This window comes from Hyla sarda, chromosome 1 (genome assembly GCF_029499605.1).
Source record: "Hyla sarda isolate aHylSar1 chromosome 1, aHylSar1.hap1, whole genome shotgun sequence".
Classification (NCBI taxonomy): Eukaryota; Metazoa; Chordata; class Amphibia; order Anura; family Hylidae; genus Hyla; species Hyla sarda.
In genome coordinates, this window is record NC_079189.1 from 70266404 (window position 1) to 70276080 (window position 9677).

General features: G+C 39.0%; 1 long non-coding RNA gene across 1 annotated transcript; it reads left to right on the forward strand.

Annotated features, from left to right (window-relative positions):
- Positions 1 to 4941: 4941 nt before the first annotated feature.
- On the forward strand, positions 4942 to 8020 carry LOC130301178 (uncharacterized). The gene is made up of 3 exons (XR_008851866.1): positions 4942 to 5306; positions 7312 to 7478; positions 7667 to 8020. It is a non-coding gene; the product is annotated as an uncharacterized LOC130301178 (long non-coding RNA).
- Positions 8021 to 9677: the final 1657 nt, after the last annotated feature.

Below are 9677 nucleotides of genomic sequence, written 5' to 3' on the forward strand. Positions count from 1 at the left end.
AGTTTCTAATAGAATGATTTAATGATTATTTTATACTGTACACTAAATATATCCACATTATACTGTATATGTATATATATATATATATATATATATATATATATATATATATATATATATATAATCCAAATAGAAGCAGCACATCAAGCCATAGAGAATATAGATAGATTCGGGGTGCTCCCATAGTTGGAGCCTGGGTCCACCGGTTCCTTAATTCCTTTTGTATATATATATATATATATATATATATATATATATATACACACACACACACACATTTATTCTATCTATCTATCTATTCTATCTATCTTGCTATCTGTCCATTGATATGAGATAGCTAAATAGATAGATATGAGATAGATAGATACATCTAGAAAAGCAAGTAGTCTGCAGTACTCAAAGTAATGCAAAAAACTAAAAAGTAGTAGCTTTATTCCATTCCAAATAGTGCAACGTTTCTGCTGCTCATGCAGCCTTTCTCAAGCACAAAGCAAAGTGACCAACGCAGTGGTATTTATATATAAAAAAAAGTGACCAACGCAGTGGTGACCAAAGTGACCAACGTTTCAACGGCCTCTCGCCGTCTTTCTCAAGCATGCTTGAGAAAGACGGCGTAAGGCCGTTGAATCGTCGCATCCACTGCTGACCATGGGTCAATAAACACTGTATTTGTTTTACACATGGAGTGCTGCTGGTATTCTTTGTTTACGATCTTGGATGTCTATACTTGGTCTGCGACTGGCCGTTGGCTGTCCGGGCATGCTGGGTGTTGTAGGTTTGCAACATCTGGAGGTCCGCAGGTTGGGGACCACTGTCCTATACTTTACATTGCACGGATCCCTCAACATATGATGGTTTCAACAAACGATGGTCCATTTGGAACGGATTACCATCGTATGTTGAGGGACCACTGTATATGTTGTTGTTTTTGAAGCATTTAAGGCAAAAGGGTACTGTTGTGGCATACACAATAATAATCTATGGGCACATTAGGTGTGTACATCAGAGAATGACCTCGGCTTGACAATGGTGTCATAGTAAGATAGTTCATAAGGTCGAAAAAAGACCAGAGTCCATCAAGTTCAACGTATAACCCTAATGAGTCCCTACTGTGATATAAACACATCTATCTCCGAGTCTAATGCGTGTAATTAAATGCATATTCACCGACTGTTAATACTTTCCAGGATATCCCTGTTTAATCCAAAGCGCATTAATACAGCAGAGACAAAATTACAATTTCAGCAGACGTTATAAGTAGTTCTTAAAAAACGGTATTTCATCATTGTATTTTTTTTCACAATTTATTAAACCAAAAACTGCATACAAGAGAGATGACTATAAAGCTGCCCCAAGGGAGACATGGAGGTATATCTCCAGCTGTTTCTATTTCTCATGAATCTTTGTTTATGAAGAAATTCTGAAGATTTGTGCTGGAGCGAAAAAAAAAAAAAAAAAAAAAAAAAGAAATCAAAAGCACTTTGTTAGCATTTTTCATTTTGTTTGAAAATGGATTTAAAACTCAGCTGCATTCCAATTTATAAAGCTGCAATGATTAAGTTTGCCTGCCTAAAAATACTATATGTCTATGTATATATATAAAACACGCATATATATGGTTTTAAGATGTGCATTGATTGAAAATATAAAAATATTTTTTCCCCCCTGAAGGTATGAAAGTGTCTCGTGACCATATTTAGTGTTGTCCTACTAACTTCTCTGTTATAAATAGTTTACCCATAACATGCAACCTTGGTCATTCGGTGGTGGTGGAAAAGCGAGTGCCCTTTAAGTCTGTCATGTAAGGAATGCTTATACACCCTATGTTCTCTCCTATTACAAAATAATAAGAATCTCCATAGGGTGTGTTCGCTAGACATGACCTTGAGGCAACAAAAATATGGACTTGTGGTTGTAGTAATGTCAAACAAGTAAGTTTCAGGCGACATAAAAATTGAGGTGGTTAACATAAAGCGTCGAATGATACAATAAAAATACATTTACAACTATTGTATATTATATTCATGGGCCACCATAGAAAGAGGCTTCACTGTATTGGTTCCCTGGGACTCTTAACCCACAAGAACAAATGAATGTGAATATATAAAATTCAGAATTTAAGAGTAAGTAATGATAATATGATGTAGAATTTATAGTTTTTGCACTTTTATTTTGCTAAAGTTTCTTTTAATATAGTGTAATGCTCATTGTTTTAGCCCAATCTCAATGCCAGTAGGGTATATGTATTAATCATACAATGCTATTCCGATGGTACAGTGAAGGAGAAAAAAGTATTTGTAGGTTTGTCTACTGACAAATAAATGATCAGTCTCTAATTTTACTGGCAGGTTTATTTGAACAATGAGAATTACAATGACACAATAACAACAATGAACATCTGAATGATTCGAATGTTCATTGGCAAACTTCAGACAGACATATACATGAGCTTTCTTGAGCAGGGGGGCCTTGCGGGGACTGCAGAATCTCAATCCCTCATGGAGTATAGTGTTACCAATTGTTTTTTTGGTGACTACGGTCCCAGCTTGAGATCATTCACAAGATCCTTCCTGTGTAGTTCTGGGCTGATCCTTCACCATTTACACAATCTTTGAAACTGCATGAGGTGAGATCTTACATAGAGCCCTCGATTGAGGGAGATCTAGAGTTATTTTGTGTTTCTTCCATTTGTAAATAAAAGCATCAGCTGTTGTAAACTTTTCACCTACCTGCTTGGAGATGATCTTGTAGCCCATTCTAGCCTTGTGTAGGTCTACAATCTTGCCCCTTGGACAGGTCTTTGGTCTTGGCCTTGGTGTAGAGTTTGGAATCTTATTGATTCCTTCAGTGGACAGGCGTCTTTTATGTAATAAACTGAAATTTGGAGCACACCCTTTTAGAGGGATACCTGTATAAAAGACACCTGGGAGCCAAAAATCTTGCTGATTCATAGGGATCAAATAGATATTTCACTGAGTAAAATGCAAATCAAATAATGCTGTGTTTTTCAAGATTATTTTGTTGCTCTCTGACTGTTCATTTAAACCGACCATTAGAATTATAGATTGATCTTTTCTTTGTCAAAGGGCAAAAATAAATTATCAGGGGATCCAATACTTTTTCTTTCACTGTATCTGCACCATATTTTTTCATGTTGCCTGCCAATTCTTAAAAAAAAGTACTGTGGTGTAAGAAAACTTATCCCCTATCCAAAGGGGATAAGTATCTGATCGTGGGGGGGGGGGGAATCAAAAACTGGAGCACCCGCAATCACCTGCCCGGCGCCCAGATCTCCTTGTTCATGGAGCAATCTTAGTCACTCCATGCCAGGAAATTGTCGACCTCTGCACAAAGCGGTGGCCAACACGCCCCCTGCATGTATCTCTATGGGAGGCCGGAGATACATGAATGCTGTATCTCTGGCTCTCCCATAGAGATGCATGGAGGGGGCATGTGGAACATAGCTTCATGCTGTGGTCCACACAGCTCAGTTCATTGTGAGAGCCTGGGTGCCATGCAGGAGATAGAGGATAAGAGTATGATCGCAGAGGGTCCCAGCAGTCGGACCCCCCATGATCAGACACTTATCCCCTATTCTTTGGATATAGGGGATAAGTGTACCCCTTTAAGGCTAGTGATGAACATTGACACTGAATTGTCTGTGACTCCTGGTAAAGTAAATTTCGATGCACAATTTCAAAATCCAATGTTGCTACCTGGCATTGGCGGATCCAGCAGGGGTGTGGGGTGAGGAGGGGTTAGGGACGTTGGTGCCTACCTAATGTCTGCTGCCTATACCTAATTTGGGGTAACTGCTGCCTACACCTAATGTGCAGAACTGCTGCCTATACCCAGTGTGGGGAAACTCTGCTGCCCTATACCTAATGTGGGGGACTTCTGCTGCCTATATCTAATGTTGGGGAACTGCTGCCTACACCTAATGTGCAGAACTGCTGCCTATACCTAGTGTGCGGAAACTCTGCTGCCCTATACCTAATGTGGGGGAACTCTTCTGCCTACTTAATGTGGGGGAACTGCTGCTTATACCTAGTGTGGGGGAACTGCTGCCTAACTAATGCAGGGATTTCTGCTATCTTCTTTATACCTGGATGCCTAACTACTTAAATTCATACCTGGCTATCTAACTATCTACATACCGGCCTATCTAACTACCTACATACATGGCTGCCTAACTATCTGCATACTTGGATACCTAACTACATAACTGGCTACCTAAATACATACATACCTGGCTTTCATACATTGCTGCCTAAGTACCTAGCTAGTCACCTACCTACATATCTGAATTTCCGATCTACCTACCTAGTTATCTATTTACCTGGCTACCTTTCTACCTTCCCTTTTACTGTGCAGGACACCAAGGAGGGCATTATTACAGTTTGTGGGCTTATAGATGGGAAGATTGTGAAGAGGTGGGGAGGGCACTGAAAAAATGCAGAGTCTAACATGTTTTTCTTACAGATGATAAGAGATCAGGATGCAGGAAAGAGGAACACTGCCAATCAGAAGAGACGTAATTGTGAGTCCCATGATCAGGCATCGGCAACCTTCGGCATTGCAGATGTTTTGGACTACATCTCCCATGATGCTATGTCAGCATTTTGGCTGTAAGAGCATCATGGGAGATGTAGTCCAAAACATCTGGAGTGCCAAAGATTGCCTATGCCTGCCCTAGATGTACCTGTAATCACTTGTATGGTACACAGATCCTGTGTACAGCTGATATCTACTGCCATATGGTCATGCATGTAATCACTTATATAGTATACAGTGTACAGCTGGTATCTACCTCTGTATGGGCACTGTATGTAATTACTTAAATAGTATACAGATCCTGTGTAGTATACTGGTCTGTGTATAGTGGTTTTATTCAGTAGAGTATGATGGTATTATTCAGTTATGATGTGGTGGTATACTGTATACTGGTGTTATTGGTCATGGAAAACTATTTTACCTGCGTTAAAGTGTACTGTATTTTTTTGGTCAGGGGCCTTGAGTGTTGTCAGTCAGCCCCTGCATCTCAAATAAAAAAGGAACTCAATAAGCTGTTAGTGTTTGTTATTTTAGTCCGACAGTGCAGCTCATTCTTATGTGCAGCACAAGCTGTGTGTTTAGTTTTTTTTTTTTTTTTTTTATGTCTTTGTTGGTTTTTATCCAGGTGGGTCCTTTCAACTTTCAGCCAACCCTAAGTGCACTGGACAGTGTAGCCATTTACTTCCATGCAGTAGGAGTTATTGTCTTCCGGGGGGAGTTACTGTCTCCCTGCTTCTCCACAACTCCTATAGGTGAGCACCCTATATAGACCATCATTTCTTACATCTGTTTGGATTTATTCAACATAGGAGGTGCTCCCTGTTTTCTCTTTTTGGTCTTTGTATGTACAATTTCACAACGGCTCTATTGCAAAGGTTGCATTTAATATGTAGTATCTTGTGCTATGGTCTCATGGGAGGCTCCAAGAAGCCTTAGCCTTATTTTGCCGCAACTTTTGTCAGGAAAGGAATTGCTTATGTTCTATAAGTTGCAATTTCATGATGCAAAGGGCAAAACGTGTAGATATTTAATCCACGCCAGCAACATTTCATCTTAAGTGGAAACTGTCATCACTTTAAGTCTGGTCTCAAACTGTGGTCCTCTAGATGTTGTAAAGCTTCAACTCCCAGCATGCTCGGACAGCCGTTGGCTGAAGCCAACGGCTGTCCGAGCATGCCGGGAGTTGAAGTTTTGCATCATTTGTAGAGCCGCAGTTCAAGACCACTGCTTTAAAGGGGTTATCCAGCAATCGAAAACCTGAGCTAATTTCTTTAAAAAAAAACACTACCTGTCTGTCTCCACTTTGGGTGTGGTATTACAACTTGGCTCAATTTACTTTAATGGAACTAAGCTGCAGAACCACGCCAAACACTGAAATAGACAGGGAGCAGTTTTTAAAAAGACATTAGCTCTGTTTTTCGATTCCTGGGTAACCCCTTCAAAACAACCTGAACCATGAGTCAGCGGGGCGCTCTCCATTGGCCTCTCCCCATCCCACTGGCCTTAATTGATATATCTAAATCAAAGCTCGTGTGCAGGAACGTGCACAGTTTGACTAGAAAGGGGGCTTGAGCCTCTGCCTTTTTAATGTTCTTCCTATAAGTGCGCTAGGCAGTCTGGCATCATTATGTTGGCAATTATATAAATAAGAAGTGCCCTTTCTTTTTAGTTTATCCCCTGCCCACAAAATGTCTGTGCACGTCCCTGCTCGTGTGGTGGAAAGAAGCTACCAGGGACCATCCTGATGAATCATGGTTCAGGAAGCATGAAAGAGATGACAGGTTCCATTTAAGATCAGCTTTTGTTCAGGCATATAAAGACTGATGTTAAGCAGCAACATTACTTACTTGGATTAAACCTACTTCACTTTGCAACTAAAGATTAAATGCAGCTGTCTGTTACCGGAAAGTTGTAAATCAATGAATGTAGGGCACCATTGTGACAGTTCATGCACAAGACCAAATAAGAAAGCTGTGTGGTATGGATCTGTATTATTGCTTCCATACTATACATCTGCTTTGGTGCTTTTTCTTCTCAGGGATTCCACAGAAAAATCCACAAGAATAAAAATGTGACACATTGCATCACATACTGTATCAGGCCTTATTCACATAAAAAATTCCAACATACTGCCAAGTAAATCATACGGTAACAATTAAATGGACATTTTTGTTACAATCCAAGTTCATTATGGAAAAGCATCACGATGGATGCCAATTCTCTAAAAAAAAAAAAAAAAAAAAACACCAAAAACCACAGAAAAGCCACCAACCAAGTCTTGTTACTAACAGCAAACATGCAAACATTGGTCCAGAAAATGTTCCAAGGGTACAATCAACTTATCCCATGTGTATGGCCATTTATAAACCCTATCATCAAGCAGTAAAATTTGCTCATTATGTTGATTTTCATAATAAAATGGGATTGTAGCTTTTTATAAAAGACTTCCAACTCTTTTTCATTATACTGCAGTTAATCTAGTACTATATGGTTCTCTAGTTTTCTTGAAATAAGACTTAGAGAGATATATATAGAGAAGCACAAATAGCAAATGTAATGACTCACACACAAGCCAACCAGGTCATATGTTTAAGCAAATTTTGAGCACATTGTTCAACTTTCTAACCTTACATCTTGTCAGCCATAAGTTTGGAAAGTAAGGTTCTAGTTTGACTGATAAATCCCTGATGGACAATATAATATTTGACCACTTTACTAGATCCCAATTCATGCTTTTAATACGTTCTGTGCACACAGAGAGGAAGGACTGTCATTACTGCCAAGGAGAACTAAGAGAGGGAGCTGCAAAAACGTCCACCTATCATTGAACCACAGATAGAATAATTGTTCCATTAGCCAATATGGCTGACAAACAACTACATCCTGTTCTAGAAGATAAAGTTAGTTGTCTGGATTGCAAACTGGTCTGCAAGAGAAATATTGCTCATAAGAATTCAGGGGTCCTGTTTTTTCTTTTCTTTTTTTTTTCTTTTCTTTGGTGGGTAGAGGTGCTTTAAGTAAGTTATCCAAAATGTATTTTAAGAAGTCTCTCAATGAGCATACACTTCATTTCTCTTGTTTCACTAAAATACATCCTTTGCGCTTATTTCAGTAATTTCTCTGGCATTGGCGGCCCCCATGAACATCTCAAGCAACCACATTCTGGCACAGCTCCCATAGGCTGACTGTTTTCTTAAGATTATAGAGAAAAACAAATCACAACAGTGGGTTAGACATTGAAGTAAATCCTTCACTCTGTTTAAGAATCTAAAAAGAAATGCTGGCCTTGGTTCTTAATTCAGACATGTCATTAAATAGCCATTATTAGGAGGCTGAAAAAAGCAGTCCTGGCACTAGTCAAAGAGTGAGTCTTATTCTGCTCTGTTCAAGCTCTGTTTTGGGTATTGCAATTGCCAGAAATAGCTGAGGACAAGCACGTGGCTGTGCTTGACTAAAGAAATACCCAAACAAGAGGCTGACAAGAGCCAAGAGGTTGCAGACATTTACTGACTGCTCAGACCCCTTTAGTTTACCACTTGAAATAGAATGCTGGTTTGGCCAATAGCTTTGTCTCCTGATTCCACCATGAGCATGGCCAATCATTGCAAACCATTTGCAATGCTTCATCTCCTATGAGGACAAAGGATTGAAAAATTTTAATTTCAATATACTGATTCCTTCTCTTCACTAAAAAACAACTAAAAAGACCTAAAAACTAACATTGGTGTCTAATCCCTCTGAAATCCGTGGGCTTAGATGACATTTAATTCAATAAAAGTTGTCAGCTATAGTTTGGGACATTAGATTATGTGTACCCACCAACAAAATTTCATGACACATCTAAGGCTGGCCATACATATGGAACTTTGATCAGCTACAACATGGCTGATCACAGTGCTCTGGGATAATTCATTTGAGTGATTATATCAGAAACATGACAGACTAAATTGGTAGATCACTTTGGCATTTAAGAAAAAAAACAGCTTGTGCAAAGTAGCAATAGATTGTCCAAATTTGGCCAACCATGTCATACACTGATGTTCAGCATGGCCATTCACATTGTCGGTAGACATAAGTCTATCATCAGCCATTATGAACAATCATTCGGTTGACGATAGTCATCCAAAATGGTCAAGAAATCTATTTCAGCCAACCGTTAACTTATAGACATATGCAGTAAGGTCAGCCCAATTGGTCTCTATTTTGACCAATTCAAGATTGAATGGTTCTTCTGCTTATCTTTTCATTTAGCATGGTGGCTCAGTGGGTAGCACTGTTGCCTTGAAGCGCTTGATTCCTAGGTTCAAATCCCACCAAGGAGAACATCAACAAAGAGTTTGCATGTTCTCTATGTGTTTGCGTGGATTTCCTTCCACACTTCAAAATATACTGATAGGTTTAGCTTGTGAGCCCCAATGGGGTCAGGGACCAATTATAGTGTACAGCGCTGTGGAATCTATGTGTGCTATAAAGAATTGTTATTATTATTTTCTTCCATAAATGACATGTGCATTATTTTTTACAAAAATGTACTGTAGGATCCTTTCTAATATAGACTCCATGACTGTTCATGTAGATAACCAAACAAAAAAAAAAAAATCGGAGTTATATTTTAAGGCTTTTACCGATTGAACCATAACTTATAGAGTAGCTACCTATAGGCAACATAAGAAGACAGTTTTCCTCCTTCTAGAAAAGAGCATACTCATTTCCCATGAAGCATTGCCTGTAAGTCTCTATACACCAGTTGGATCTCCAAAGTGAGAACCAGTACACCCTGAGCAATTGACATCAATAAAGAGAAGTCAATGCAGGGATTTGTAGGACAGTTTAATGTTATATTGCAGTTATGATGGTCTGGTTAAAATTAATTTAGTATTCAGTAAACTGAAATGTAAACAAGTCCCCACGTGAGAGTCCTCGTAAAATGAAGAATAATGTTTATGATACCACAATGGAAACACAGTGGCAATGTACTATAGAATCACTGAAGAGAGGAGTCATAAAAATGTCATAGATATGCTTTACAACTACTCCAGGAGTCATTCTGAGCTTCTGCTATTATCTACGGCACCTTCATGTTCTGTGGGCTTCCAATATGCCATGGGTAACATTAGTAACTA